The 15,787-nt window shown below is 46.3% G+C and overlaps 1 long non-coding RNA gene across 1 annotated transcript in view; it reads left to right on the top strand.

The window, feature by feature from the left end:
* Positions 1-11,233, top strand: part of LOC140385999 (uncharacterized) — a 49,672-nt gene extending 38,439 nt beyond the window's left edge. Inside the window, exon 3 of the long non-coding RNA XR_011933520.1 lies at positions 10,907-11,233. This is a non-coding gene — a long non-coding RNA (uncharacterized lncRNA). The remainder of the gene's footprint in view (positions 1-10,906) is intronic.
* The last annotated feature ends 4,554 nt before the right edge of the window (positions 11,234-15,787 follow it).

Here is a 15,787-nt window from a genome sequence, read left to right as displayed (position 1 = left end):
GCCCCAAGTCGTGGTCCACATAGGTACCAACGACATAGGTAAGAAAAGGGATAGGGATGTAAGGCAGGAATTCAGGGAGCTTGGGTGGAAACTTTGATCCAGAACAAACAGAGTTATTATCTCTGGGTTGTTACCCGTGCCACGTGCTAGTGAGACAAGGAATAAGGAGAGAGAGGAGTTGAACACGTGGCTACAGGGATGGTGCAGGAGGGAGGGTTTCAGATTTCTGGATAATTGGGGCTCATTCTGTGGTCAGGGGGGACCTCTACAAACGGGATGGTCTACACCTCGACCAGAGGGGTACCAATATCCTGGGGGGGGAAATTTGCTAATGCTCTTCGGGAGGGTTTAACCTAGTTCAGCAGGAGCTTGGGAACCTGAATTGTATCTCCAGTATACAGGAGGTTGAGAGTAGTGAGGTCAAGTGTAAGGTTTCAAAGTTGCAGGAGTGTACCGGCAGGCAGGAAGGTGGTTTAAAGTGTGTCTTCTTCAATGCCAGGAGCATCCGGAATAAGGTGGGTGAACTTGCGCATGGGTTGGTATCTGGGATTTCGATGTAGTGGCCATTTCGGAGACATGGATAGATCAGGGGCAGGAATGGTTGTGGCAGGTGCCGGGGTTTAGATATCTCCTCTGTAAGCTCAGGGAAGGTGGTAAAAGAGGGGGAGGGGGTGCATTGTTAGTCAAGGACAGTTTTCCGGTGGCAGAAAGGACGTTTGATGAGGACTCGTCTACTGAGGTAGTATGGGCTGAGGTTAGAAACAGGAAAGGAGAGGTCACCCTGTTAGGGGTTTTCTATAGGCCTCCGAAAAGTTCCAGAGATGTAGAGGAAAGGATTGCAAAGATGATTCTGGATAGGAGCGAAAGCAACAGGGTAGTTGTTATGGGGGACTTAAAATTTCCAAATATTGACTGGAAACGCAATAGTTCGAGTACTTTAGATGGGTCTGTTTTTGTCCAATGTGTGCAGGATGTAGATAGGCCAACGAGACGCGAGGCCATGTTGGATTTGGTACTGGGTAATGAACCAGGGCAAGTGTTAGATTTGGAGGTAGGTGAGCACTTTGGTGATAGTGACCACAATTCGATTATGTTTACTTTAGTGATGGATAGGGATAGGTATATACCGCAGAGCAAGTTATATCTGGGGGAAAGGCAATTATGATGCGATGAGGCAAGACTTAGGATGCATCGGATGGAGAAGAAAACTGCAGGGGATGGGCACAATGGAAATGTGGAGCTTGTTCAAGGAACAGCTACTGCGTGTCCTTGATTACTTATCAAGGATACCTGTCAGACAGGAAGGAAGTGGTCGAGCAAGGGAACCTTGGTTTACTAAAGCAGTCGAAACACTTGACAAGAGAAAGAAGGAGTCTTATGTAAAGATGAGACATGAAGGTTCAGTTCGGGCGCTCGAGAGTTACAAGTTAGCTAGGAAGGACCTAAAGAGAGAGCGAAGAAGAGCCAGGAGGGAACATGAGAAGTCTTTGGCAGGTAGGATCAAGGATAACCCTAAAGTTTTCTATAGATACGTCAGGAATAAAAGAATGACGAGGGGAAGAGTAGGGCCAGTCAAGGACAGTAGTGGGAAGTTGTGCGTGGAATCCGAGGAGAGAGGAGAGGTGCGAAATGAATATTTTTCGTCAGTATTCACACAGGAAAAAGACAATGTTGTCGAGGAGAATACTGAGATACAGGCTACTAGACTAGAAGGGCTTGAGGTTCACAAGGAGGAGGTGTTAGCAATTCTGGAAAGTGTGAAAATAGATAAGTCCCCTGGGCTGGTTGAGATTTATCCTAGGATTCTCTGGGAAGCTAGTGAGGAGATTGCTGAGCTTTTGGCTTTGATCTTTAAGCCATTTTTGTCTACAGGAATAGTGTGAGAAGACTGGAGGATAGCAAATGTTGTCCCCTTGTTCAAGACGGGGAGTAGAGACAACCATGGTAACTATAGACCAGTGAGTCTTACTTCTGTTGTGGGCAAAATCTTGGAAAGGTTTATAAGAGATAGGGTGTATAATCATCTGGAAAGGAATAATTTGATTAGAGATAGTCAACACGGTTTTGTGAAGGGTAGGTCGTGCCTCACAAACCTTATTGAGTTTGTTGAGAAGGTGACCAGCAGGTGGATGAGGGTAAAGCAGTTGATATGGTGTATATGGATTTCAGTAAAGCGTTTGATAAGGTTCCCCACGGTAGGCTACTGCAGAAAATACGGAGGCATGGGATTCAGGGTGATTTAGCAGTTTGGATCAGAAATTGGCTAGCTGGAAGAAGACTAAGGGTGGTGGTTGATGGGAAATGTTCAGACTAGAGTCCAGTTACTAGCGCTGTACCACAAGGATCTGTTTTGGGGCCACTGCTGTTTGTCATTTTTATAAATGACCTGGAGGAGGGTGTAGAAGGATGGGTGAGTAAATTTGCAGATGACACTAAATTCGGTGGAGTTGTGGACAGTGCGGAAGGATGTTACAAGTTACAGAAGGACATAGATAAGCTGCAGCGCTGGGCTGAGAGGTGGCAAATGGATTTTAATGCAGAAAAGTGTGAGGTGATTCATTTTGGAAGGAATAACAGGAAGACAGAGTACTGGGCTAATGGTAAGATTCTTGGCAGTGTGGATGAGCAGAGAGATCTCGGTGTCCATGTACATAGATCCCTGAAAGTTGCCACCCAGGTTGAGTGGGTTGTTAAGAAGGCGTACGGAGTGTTAGCTTTTATTGGTAGAGGGATTGAGTTTCGGAGCCATGAGGTCATGTTGCAGCTGTACAAAACTCTGGTGCGGCCACAATTGGAGTATTGCGTGCAATTCTGGTCGCCGCATTATAGGAAGGATGTGGAAGCATTGGAAAGGGTGCAGAGGAGATTTACCAGAACGTTGCCTGGTATGGAGGGGAGATCTTATGAGGAAAGGCTGAGGGACTTGAGGCTGTTTTCGTTAGCGAGAAGAAGGTTAAGGGGTGACTTAATTGGGGCATACAAGATGATCAGAGGATTGGATAGGTTGGACAGTGAGAGCCTTTTTCCTCGGATGGTGATGTCTGGCATGAGGGGACATAGCTTTAAATTGAGGGGAGATAGATAGAGGACAGATGTCAGAGGTAGATTCTTTACTCAGGTAGTAGTTAGGGCATGGAATTCCCTGCCTGCAACAGTAGTGGACTCGCCAACACTAAGGGCATTCAAATGGTCATTGGATAGACATATGGACGATACGGAAATAGTGTAGCTGAGCTTTAGAGTGGTTTCACAGGTCGGCGCAACATCAAGGGCCGAAGGACCTGTACTGCACTGTAATGTTCTATGTTCTATGAATGGGCTGATCCAGGCTACCCAGGGAGGCGTGCACCCTAAACCATGCGTTTGCTACCCTCATGACACAAGCCCAGTCTTGCACTCCCTCTCATGGATATGTGCCATTTTGCTCAGCAAAGTGACAGCATATGTGCCAATGCTGCCTCTATAATTTGCGATTCATAGACCAATAGACAGCTGCTCAGCCTCCCTGGCATCTCGATGCCATCTGTTCCACAGGATGGATATGTTGCATCCAGTCTGATTCACCCCTGTCTGGGCCATCTCCATGACATCCTTCACCCTCTTTGACTGAAACGACAACATGATTTTATGTTAGTCTGATATTGAGTGCATGGAGGGAGATTGCTCTTCACTGCAGTTGTGCATTACAGTGCTGATGTGTTGTATGGGGACCTACGTGTGCAGCTTACACATCCAAGCCTCAATGTTGAAGAAGAGGTATGAGCCATGTCTCAGACCTTAGTTGTAGCATGAAGGTTGGACCCTTCCTTGGAGCTCTGTGTAGATGAGCCAAGCTTCTCACCTTGTTGGAACGTAACTCATTGAACCTTTTCCTGCACTGAATCCATGAGCACAGATGGTCTCCTGTTGTGCTCACTGCACAATCCAGACCTTCTTGGCTACTGTAGGAGCATTACAGTGGACAACAGGCTAGAGGACTGCTCCTTGACCTCTTCTACCAAATCCTGAAGATTCTGGTTAAAAAGGCATGGGGCAGCTGGACCCATGCCTTCTCCTATGTCTTCTTGTTGTGGCATTCGATGAATAAAAATGTAAGGTGAAAAGGGTGATGAGCCATTCAGATTAAAATGTTCTCATTCACTTTTGTTTGTTAACATATACAAACCATTTTTCTCATCTCATTAATGATTACTGGCAAAGAGTGGTGAAGTAACTGGCTTTGCACAAATACATGGTGTCATGTAGGTTGTATGCTGTGCTCCATGACCTCTGACACACCTGTTGGTTTCCTTTCTCATAGTCACACTGTAATGCCTTAAAAGTCTGAAACTGTGAGGGACTTAGTCAAGGGATAACATGTGGCTGCAAGCCAATAGGTGAGTGCAAAAGGGTAAATGGTGGGATAATGAGCATGGCACTGTTCATAATTCATTCACCCACTGAATTCTGGCAGCTAACTACATGATCACATAATATCTGGATTATATAGTTGTCGCAAGAGAATGCCATCTCCCTGGCTATGTCTTAGAAATGCTTTCAGTGGCAGCAATATTTACAATTCTCCCAAAGGGAAAGCTCATGATGGACCACCTGTTCCAGGGCCAGCTAACAGTTGGAAAATATGGGTAATGATAGGGCAATGGTGCTTCCTCAAGACACAGGGCTTCACCATTGATCTTTGATAATGTACCTCTTAAACGGGCCTTTTCAGGAGGTTTGCTATTTATCTGTGCCTGAGTGGCCTGATCCATGCCTGGGCCAGCCTTTGGCCACTCACCTCTGGGGTCTCCTGCCCTGAGACCTATTTTTACCCATCCCACCCACACACACTCTCAACTGGACCAAAACTCGTCCAGGCAGACATTTTGGGAGGTTGTGTTCATGGAGCCAGGGAATTTCCCCATCTTTGCGCACTCTAACTGGGAATGAAAATCTGGGCCTTTGTGCCGGCGTGATCCCACTAACCAATCATAGATTATCATAGAATTTACAGTGCAGAAGGAGGCCATTCGGCCCATCGAGTCTGCACCGGCTCTTGGAAAGAGCACCCTACCCAAGGTCAACACCTCCACCCTATCCCCATAACCCAGTAACCCCACCCAACACGAAGGGCAATTTTGGACACTAAGGGCAATTGATCATGGCCAATCCACCTAACCTGCACATCTTTGGACTGTGGGAGGAAACTGGAGCACCCGGAGGAAACCCACGCACACACGGGGAGGATGTGCAGACTCCGCACAGACAGTGACCCAAGCCGGAATCGAACCTGGGACCCTGGAGCTGTGAAGCAATTGTGCTATCCACAAGGCTACCGTGCTGCCCAAAATCAAAAATGTGTTTACTTATCAAACTCAACTGTTTCATGATTTTCGGGCATTCAGGCATCAGATATGAGTCTAAACTTTTGGAAAAACCTATAATTCCAATAAAGAAATATCATCCATTTTCTTTGGATGTTTAAACCATGATTAACTCTTTCTCTCAGGAGTTTAAAAAAATAGACAGACAAAATTACAAAAAAGGGTTAATTTCTAATTGATTTAAAAAGGCATTTATTAAGTTTAAACATCGATGAGTACTGAGTGAAAACATCAATGGAGTGGATCTTGATTGTAAAATGGGTGATAATAAACTGGCAGCCAGTTTTACCTCTCACAGTTTTTAAAGTAAATGAAAATTACAAATCAGGAGAGGTGATACAGCTGCTGATTCACTTTTATGCATTTAAAGTCTCATGCAAGATTTATGATGCTCGCGATGCCTCAGGAGATCTAATGAGATCTCGTGAGATGTCACGATCTGGACCTCATCCCTCATCCTCACTGGGCTGGATCCAGGTTTGCATATTTAAGTGAACAGTTAGCTTCACTTTAATATGTGTGCGCCGGAGCATCCCAAGGTGTGGGATCGAATTCCCGTGTTTGGGAGACATCACCGTGGTGGTGTTTAGCACTGGTTTCCACAAATGTGGACCAGGCGTAATGGTAGTGGGGGGTCTTCCAGGTGATTGCAGGTGGTACCTGGCCAGGTTGCGCATGCCAGTGATTGGGCCGGGGTGCCCTACCCTTATGAGGTGGGGTGAAAGAGGGCTCGAGGATCCCTAATCTGTAAATTGGGGTATTAGGTGGGGGTCCAGAGGCCATGGTGGGGGATAGAGAGATCGGGACGGCATTTGTCAGTGCAGGAAGTGAGCTAAGTGCAGCCTCGGCAGGATGTTCCCTGCAATGCCCCCCCCCCCCAAAAAAAAGGAGAGTCCCATTGATAGTGGGGCTGGTCTCAATGCTGAAAACTCGAAGAAACACCCTGCTATTCGCGCTCAAAATGGAACTCAGATTTTTTTCATTAAATCACGCTCAAAGTCCCTGAAAATTTGAAAGAAAACAATAAGTTTCAGAAGAAATTATTTTTCAACTCCTGCTTTATATATTTATAACTCAAATACGTTTGTTGTAGAAGGGCAGCAGAGTTTTTGTGATCATTCTAAAGTTTTTCTACTAGGTTTTTCAAAAAATTGTGAGTAATGAGAATTAAATAAAAATAAATGTTGCTCATGAAACGTTGGTCTGGATTTTCGTTCACAAGCCAAAGACTAGGTGTTGGGAAATTTTCAGGCTCACTGCATCCTCCTTAGGAGAAAATTCACTGAATGGCATGATTTTTGTTCCGAGGTGTGTGTGGGTGCAGGATAGAATTGGGCCTACCGACCCAGATGCAGATTTGGGGAGGCCATAGCGGCTGCCAAGTACCAAGATAGGCTGTTTAAAAAGTTTGCTTGTTAGGTTACATTTTAGATCCTATTGCCCTCAGCTCATTGCACACCCCAACTACTTCCCATGCCGTATCCATGCCCCAATGCCAACTTAATGGCAATCCATGCCCACAGCCACTCCAATATCACCTTAAAGCCCCCAATACCAATAAATATCAACTCATGTCAACACACCCACCACCTTTGGCCCTTACACTCTGTATGCCAAATCACCCAGTACATGCCATGGTAGACCTCATGAGCTATTTTCAGACTAAATTAAATAAAAGCCTAGATATCTGTTATACTCTTTTACGATATGAAAAATAAAGCATTCCTCTTCATGAAAGCCGATTCACAACTTTAACTCTCAGTTGTTTAATTTCATAAAAACAAACTTATATTCATAATTCCAGATCAAAGACAGTTAAATATTTCATAACCGCTTTGAGCTATCATTCAAATTGTAAACTAAGGATCCCATGCTGAGATAATTATGGATGGGAGAAAACAGCCAAGCATTCATAATGAAAAAAGAACAAACCTTGGGGAATGTCAGAAAACAACTATTATAATTGCCAGAACAGTATTTTTTCAACTCTCACCGACTACAACAACATACTTTCCCTAATCTGTACAGGGCTGATGATTTAAATAACTTCACATCATGACAAATTTACTGTTTTAATAAAATAAAAATTCAGAAAATTTTGAAAGTCTATTTTTAAGCAAGAAAAAAGTAATAAGAAATACTGTTACAAACGCAAACATGATCAGTTAATCATAGGGAAACAATGCTGGTTTGTGATATTAGTCAAAATAATTTCCTTAAACCTGTTGCACATACTAAGTTATAACAAAAGCATTATCTTCAGTGCTGTACACAATTGTCGAAGTTGAGACTTTGAATGGGCAACTCTTTGAAATTTAAAGCTCAATATACTGATCCATTAAATCACAGATTTATAATTTGGGATCCCTATGGGTGCCATGGGGGTCTACAGTTTCAAAAGATCTCTGTTTATTTTACATCAGATTCTGTATTTGTTTTGAACTTGTTGACTTCCCTTTTATGCCAGAATAATCTGATTGGAATCTTGGATAGTCCCGCTGTGACCGCCTAAACACTTATTACAACTTTAAATGTCGGAAGATCTAATGCATTAGATTCACCTGTCGACCCAGCTTCAGAAATTTCTGCGTTAGAGGGATGAGAATGTCACCAATGGAAACTTTAATTTTTCCAACTGCTGACATAAAAAACTTGGGATGGTGCAGTAAAATTTGTCTTGAAACCTCGGTAAATCAAAACTCAGTCTGTCAAAGTAACTTCTGTCCCTTCAGCTTGTCACTGTGAACCCTCAAAGCAGGAACTTCAATGAGAAAAGATGTAAGAAAAATACCCACATCTTGCCGAACTCTCAATGGTATTTGTAATAAGTTGATTGACATGCATATTACTTTATATATATGCAATGAGACTAAAATGTGATGGGAAGGATTTGGATAGACAGGCTTGTAGTCATACAACCCACAACTGTACAGAAATAGCAATTTGATACATATCCTTAGTGTGTTATTGCTGTTGCAAAAATATACATCGCCATTCATTTGAATAAGACAGTTGGTATTTGTGAAATTTGATCATACACAAACAAATAGCTCAGCCTAGTAATATCTAAAATAGGCCGCATAAACATGTTTGTGTTAACCTTATCAATATGACTTATGGCTCAGTTTTACAGTGACAAGGGACTACAAATTCTTCAGGAACTCCTGGCACAAATCAACTATTTATTTAAACAATAATACCACAAGAGGTGTGATTTAGGCATGAAATTTAGTTGCTTTGTCCTGCCTCTTGGGGTTTTATGAAGGCCTATCTCAGGTTTACATGTGTGCAATGTGCTGCTGACTGCTTCCCGTGCAGTCCATGTAGCATTATTGAAACACAATGCTGCCCCTGGGTCCAACGCTGTATGTACACAAAGGAATTGAACAGTCAGTATATGTCATGTGAAATCATGACCCCATTGACCGAAAGATCTGGTGCCAGGCCAGGATACCAACTTTGCTCACCACATGTGCAGGCAGTGTAGTCTTTGATATTCATACCTAATGCAACAAGCATTATTCTGACCTCAGGTAACTGTCTGTGTGGAGTTTGCACATTCTCTCTGTGTCTGCGTGGGTTTCTTCCGGATACTCCGGTTTCCTCCCACAGTCCAAAGATGTGCAGGTTAGGTGAATTTGCCTTGCTAATATTGCCCCTAAGTGTCCAACAGTTGGATTATGGGGTTAGGGCAGGGGGATTGGGCCGAGGTAGTGTGGTCTATCAGAGCAACCCAGTGCCGACTTGATGGGCCGAATGGCCTCCTTCTGCACTGTAGGGATTCTATGATGTGATTATGAAGCAAGATGGGCCCTATTCTGGGTCTATCTAAAAGGTGTCATGATAAAAGGATATGAAGGAAAATATACATGTCTATGTCATATAAAATTCGAAATTTATTATTTTGTTACAAAATGGGCAAATGGCTGAACTGATAAAGTGACCACCACTGATCACATGATGATAGTTCTGGAAGTTTCTGTGCAGTTTAATAACAAGGGCAAAGACATCATATCCCTGGAATGTAATATTACTTACATTGTATAAACATTCCAGCAAAGCCAACACAAATGATATCAGACAAGACGTCTGTACTAGTTAGCTATGAGAAAAAACTCCTCATCTCCAACATTGTACGAATGGCTCTACAGTTAACTATGAAAACACAATGGCCCGTAACTTTCTCAGAGTGGCAATCTACAGCAGATTGCCTCGATAGATGGATTTATTCTTGCTAAAATGCCAAAGCCTTTGTCTCGTCCACGTTCCTTACTCAGGCTGGGTGAGACAGGAGCAGAAAAGTGCGCCCTGGCTGCATTGGCGAGGAATAACTGGGGTGCAGGGATGAAAGTAATGCCCCATTTTTACAGCAATAGCTGCTATAAAAGAGAAGTTTAAAGGGACAGAAACTGGTCGGGGGTGGGGTTCGGTTCAAACCAGGAGGTGGGTTTGGATTGGGCCAGGGGTTTTGGGGTGGGGAGGGGAGGGGGTGGATGCAGTCCAGTTGGGTCAGGTCAGATGTGAGGGAGTGGGGGGGGGCGGTTTGGATCAGTGGAGTAGTCCAGTCGGGTTTGGTCAGGCCGGGTCAGGTCAGGTCGGACGGGAGGGGACTGTGGGGCTGGGGGTATGGCCAAGTGAGACGGGATGGGAGCAGTCCGATCGGACAGAGCGGTGGGGGTGTCAGGTCGGGGATGGTGTGGGGCATCCAATGGGTGGTCATCTGTGTGGTGTGGGTGTCCAGTGCGAGGCTCGATCTGGGTGTTTAAACAGTTACTTGAGAGTTGGAACTGATTTTTTTTTCTAACTATTTTAGGGTAACTATCGGGGTAAAACTGCCAGAACCATCTGAAGTTGCTGATTTAAATCACTTCTCTGATGGTTCCCAGGCCCAGCGCAATTGTCCAGGAGAAGTTAGCACTTCTGGACAATCCCAGGCAAACCCTTATGTGGGACTTTGTTTGAGGGCTCCTCCCCGTGTCTGCGTGGGTTTCCTCCGGGTGCTCCGGTTTCCTCCCACAGTCCAAAGATGTGCGGGTTAGGTGAATTGGCCAATGATAAATTGCCTTTAATGTCCAAATTGCCCTTGGTGTTGGGTGGAGGTGTTGAGTTTGGGTGTGGTGCTCTTTCCAAGAGCCGGTGCAGACTCAAAGGGCCGAATGGCCTCCTTCTGCACTGTAAATTCAATGATAATCTATGATTAATCTAGGACAAAGGTTCGGCACAACATGGTGGGCCGAAGGGCCTGTTCTGTGCTGTATTTTCTATGTTCTATGTTCTATGATACTCCAGAAATGCAATGCAGAGGAACCAGGATGTTATAGGCCAACTAATGGGTTTTAACAAGGGGGCCTCATTAGCTGAATAGTTTGACCCAAAACCATCCTGTCACTTGACTGAGACTTGAGCTATTTGAGTTGCTTTAATTAAAGAGGCCAGACAGCACAACAGCTTATGGGATTTATTGGCAGTCATTGTTTAAACTCAGGAGAGAAGCAGTACACCAAGCTCATGGCCTGCCTCTGTCTACATTTTCCACCTAACAGGTCGTAACAGAAAGAGCAGTCTGGGTCTAAATTATTTGGCCATCATCTATACTTTGTGCGACTGGAACAATGGAACCCCTGTTTCTGTGCCTAAACTAAAACTAATTCTTCTGTACGATTCTTCTGCCATCGTGAAAGTCATCACTTCTGAAAAACAGAACACCTTGCAACAGTTTTAGCCTGCTGACCTCTGAAGAAAAGCTTTTGATTCTGGACTGATGTGAAATCATAATTCATATATTCTTTGTGTGTAATATTGGCCATCAACTCCTTTTGTTCCCTTATCCCTTTTTTATTGTAAAAATCGAAAAGTGGGGGACATTGTTTGCAAACCTGCTTCCCATGATTTTGAGTGTGTATGTCAAATAAATTATGATGTTACCCACGCTCGAGTTTGCTGTGTAGTTACTCATAAAGGATTGGACTCCAAAACTGAAAAGTTGGGAAAATACATCACCATTTCCAACGTGAAAAATCAAAAATCAAAAACACCTTTCTGCTAATGGATGGGTAGCGAATGGAGAAATCAGAGCTGTTCCAAATTAAAGCCCCTCCTGTCCGTAGCAAGGGACAATTAACATGTTGCGGGTGAGATGCTTTAAACTTGGGTGTACTGAGGCAAGGCTTGTGGCAGCACTGTGGAGCAATGTGGTGATTTGTGCTGACCACAGAAAAGGAGGAATAAAATTGCCTCACCGAGAAATGGAGGAAACAGCTGCAATGCCATTGGCTCTGCAACATGATCAGGAAAAGGAGGGGAGGCAGAGAACGGGACCTCTGTGAGGTGGGAGTAGAAGAAAGATTCTCCTTCTTCTAGGAGCATCAGCCAGAAAACAATAATACCTCGTCAGATTTCGGTTCACAAAGACTGTCACCATAGCATTCTGCTACCTCATTCATACTGAGGTAGAGCCTCAAACCAGAGTGAGGACAGCCCTCCCAGTGGCAGGGAAGATCACTGTTTCCCTTACATTCTAAGTCACAGGATCCTTCCAGCTGCTAGCAGGTGACATCAGCAATGTGCCACAGCTCACCATTTTTGTGAGCCACACAGAGGATGTTTGAATTTCCAGTGACTGATTGGGAGGATCACACAACAAGATTTCAAGTTTTAAGGCTTTTACTGTAACAAACAAACTAAAAGCAACTTTGAGTGCGATTTACTCAAACTGGGTGCGATTTACTGGCCCGCATTTAACATTTAAAATTACCAAAAAGCCCCCCCTCCCTCCACCTTTACACTTTACTTTGTCCCATAAGTGAACTCTTCACTCTCCAATGACCAGCCCAACGCAATCTCCATTTCTAATGGTTTCCTTCCATTTTCCTTTTGCAGTCAGGTAAATATTGAATCCTGAACTGACTTTTACAAGGAGGGTTACCCTGGAGGTCTTTCCCCCTTGCCAAAGCTAGGTGAATCTTCCAACCTCCTTTAAATCCTCATTAGCTTGGTCTCTACAAACTGAATACAAGCTTTTACCCGCATTCTGCATGTTGAACAAAAAAGACTGGTTGCGTCTGTCTCGCAGCTCTCACTGCCTCTTGCTTTCTCTCACTTTCAGATTCTTGAGAAAGCCTGTGTCTGTCTGGTTAAGTGATACCTTAGAAATACTGTAAGCCAAAACTTCAAATGCTTTTTGTCGACTCTGCCCTCTAAAAGCCAATCTTCATGGCAACATGAATCATGTGGGCATTGTATCCAGGTAGAAATGCTGATTAGCTGTCCTATAGACCCTCAATTCCATTCTATCTTGGAATTAAATAGACTGATTAAAGTATAACTTTTTGATTAAACCAAATATTTCTAACATTCTAACACTCTGGGCTGGATTCTCCACATTCCAACGCCGAAACCGCGTTCGGCGATAGGGCTGAGAATCCAGTTTCCTGCTTGAAATCAGAACCGGTGCTGGTTCGGCGATTCTCCACCCTCCAAAGTACACCATGCAGAGTATCCACCACCTGAGGCCATTGCCATATCCTCGCTTTGAAATTCTCCACCCTTGACTGGCCGAATTCCTAACGGCGTATTTCTAATGGGGTCCTGCCTTTCGGGAATCTCGCGTGGCGGCTGCTGACTCAGTCCACGGCTGCCACAGTTGGTGGCAGGCTGATCAGAGGGCAGGGGGACCTCATTCAGGTCTGGGCTTTTAATGTGCGAGCGGTCCGGGTTCGGGCGCCCAGCCGATCGGGGGCACTAGTTCCGCGGTCCAGGTCCGCGGTCTGTGTCTGCCAGGGAGCATGGAGCGGCCGCTGGAGGCCACCACTGTGCGCATGCTCGGTCTGTGACCTGGCTATGTGGGGGGCCATATCGGCAGCTGGAGCTGCGAGCTCCACGACAGCACCCTGCTAGCCCCCTGCAAGACGGTGAATCTGTGGCCTTGTGACGCCAGTTCTTCTGGCATAAAAGGCCACAGTATTTATGACGGTCTGAGGACATAGTCCCTGAAATGGAGAATCCAGCTCCTTATGTGAGATTTGGAGACTAAAGGACAAGTTTTTGCTGCTGAGGTGAACAGCTCAAGTGTCGAAACGTCCTCACTCGGCGGAACTATCTTGGTAAAAAGTGCCCCATTAGACCTAATTTTCACTCTTGGGAGGTGGTGGCAGGAAAAAGTCATGTCCACATCTCCCAGGATCAGATTGGATGTGGCCACAATGATGGCTGAATGCGAAGACAGGCTGGTCAAAAGACCTACTCTGGGACTTTGTCACCGTTGTTTTCTCACATTTTAGGTCATCCAACCTTCATCCCCAGACTTCATCACCCCTCTACCTACTGTCCATGATATTTCCATCCCTCCATGCCAACTGATGCTCACCCATCCAAATGCCATACATACCCTCTGTTCCAACTCATAGCACTTACATGCCCATTCTACCAGTGTACTGTCTGTACAGAAACAAAGAATTCTACAATAATAATGTGTGAAATAGCTTTAAAAAAGAGGCGTTCCTTCAAGTGTCAATCAATCAAGCCATTAAATATAAAAAGCAAAGGACTGGATACTCCATTTCTGAGACTAAGGCTGGGATTCTCCGGTATCCAGCGGAGCGGGCCGTACCGGCGCCAAGAAGTGGCGTGAAACACTCCGGCGTCGGGCCGCCCGGAAGGTGCGGAATCCTCCGCGCCTTTGGGGGCTAGGCCGGCGCTGGAGTGGTTGGCGCTGCGCCAACCGGCACCGAAGGGCCTCCGCCGGCCGGCGAGAGTTGGCGCATGCACAGGAGCGCCAGCGTGTTCTGGCGCATACACAGAACCGCTGCCGTGTTTCCTGCGCATGCGCAGGGTGTTTCTTCTCCGCGCCGGCCATGGCGGAGCTTTACACAGGCTGGCGCGGAGGGAAAGAGTGCCCCCATGGCACAGGCCCGCCCGCAGATTGGTAGGCCCCGATCGCGGGCCAGGCCACCCTGCACCCCCACCCCCCCCCCCCACCCCGGGGTCGGATCCTCCCACGCTCCCCCGAGGACTCCGCAGGACGCCCTCAGAGCCAGGTCCCGCCGGTATGGGCCTGGTCTAATCCACGCAAGCGGGACTGGCCGGAAACGGGTGGCCGCTTGGCCCATCGGAGACCGGAGAATCGCCGGGGGGGGGGGCCACTGCCAACGGCCCCCGACCGGCGCAGCGCCATCCCCGCCCCCGCCAAAAAACCGACACCGGAGAATTCGGCAGCTGGCGTCGGAGCGGTGGGGCGGGAATCACGCCGCCCCCCGGCGAATCTCTGACCTGGCGGGGGGGGTCAGAGAATCCCGCCATAAGTGATGCCGAAGCAAGATTCATGGACTTTCACGACAGCAAAACCTGCGCCGAACCTGGATCGATTCAGCAACTGTGGAGAGGCTAGCACTGGCGGCACATGGAACACAATCGGTTCCGATGATAAATGGTGCGGGATTCACTGGGTCTGTGATTGACACTCAGGAGGCCGACAAGCTGCATCCCCATGTTCACATTTGAGTCCCAACATACACTATCCCAGCCAACAAAATGGTTGTGCTGGAGTGTGCCCATACAGCTAATGGGCCAACTGGTGCAAGAGGGCACATAGTGGGGTGGCCTGGGGGACATCTAAAGGACCCCTGGCACTAAGTTCACAGTGGGCAGTCAACGGCATGTGCAGCTGGATGGTTGCCTTGTCGGCTGCAACAATGGTGTTTCATGCCTCTCAACCCCGACCCCACAAACTCACATCCTGCCCACCTGCTGCTACTCCCCCCGGCCCTGGCAGAAGCCCCCGGGCCAGGGCACAAATGTCAACATACTCTAGCGATGTTGCATACTTTCCGAACCCCCTCTCTCTCCCACAGCAGCCACGACGCCGATTTCATGATTTTTAAAAGGACAAGTGAACTGCGCCATTGGGAACTCGCCCCATCGGCGGAGGAGAATCGCAGAAGCCTCGGAGAATACCGGGTCGAGCCCACTAATGATATGCAAATGGAGTTTACTGTACGTGTATTCCGGAATTCATTGACGCCACTGTCGAGACGACAGGGAATTACGATTTGGTGTCAAATAGGCACCTGTGCGATTTTAGCGTTGTAACCTATTCTCCGCTCAATCGCATTTCCCGATTTTGGCGTCGACCAATAGAGAATCCCAAAAGCTTTTAAGTACTTGGCATCTTTTAATCTTATACAATTGAGTCATTGATAAAAGGGAAGCACAGAAAAGGTAATTTTTTATAACCTCATAATGATGTCAGTCAAGGAAAGCCAACATTTCCCTGCACCTGTGGAAACAAATTCGCTCACTCCTTTTATGAAAGCCTGGGTTCTCAGCCAAGCATGCATAATGAAACTTGCCTGAGAACTCAGATTCCCTTAAAAAGGGTTAACTTTGTTGACACAGGTGCAGAGAAGTGAAAGGTTTGTCTGGACCTC

Source organism: Scyliorhinus torazame, chromosome 11 (assembly GCF_047496885.1).
Source record: "Scyliorhinus torazame isolate Kashiwa2021f chromosome 11, sScyTor2.1, whole genome shotgun sequence".
NCBI classification, from domain to species: domain Eukaryota; kingdom Metazoa; phylum Chordata; class Chondrichthyes; order Carcharhiniformes; family Scyliorhinidae; genus Scyliorhinus; species Scyliorhinus torazame.
The sequence above is the reverse complement of the archived record's forward strand: the minus strand, read 5'-3'. Positions and strand labels throughout refer to the sequence as shown.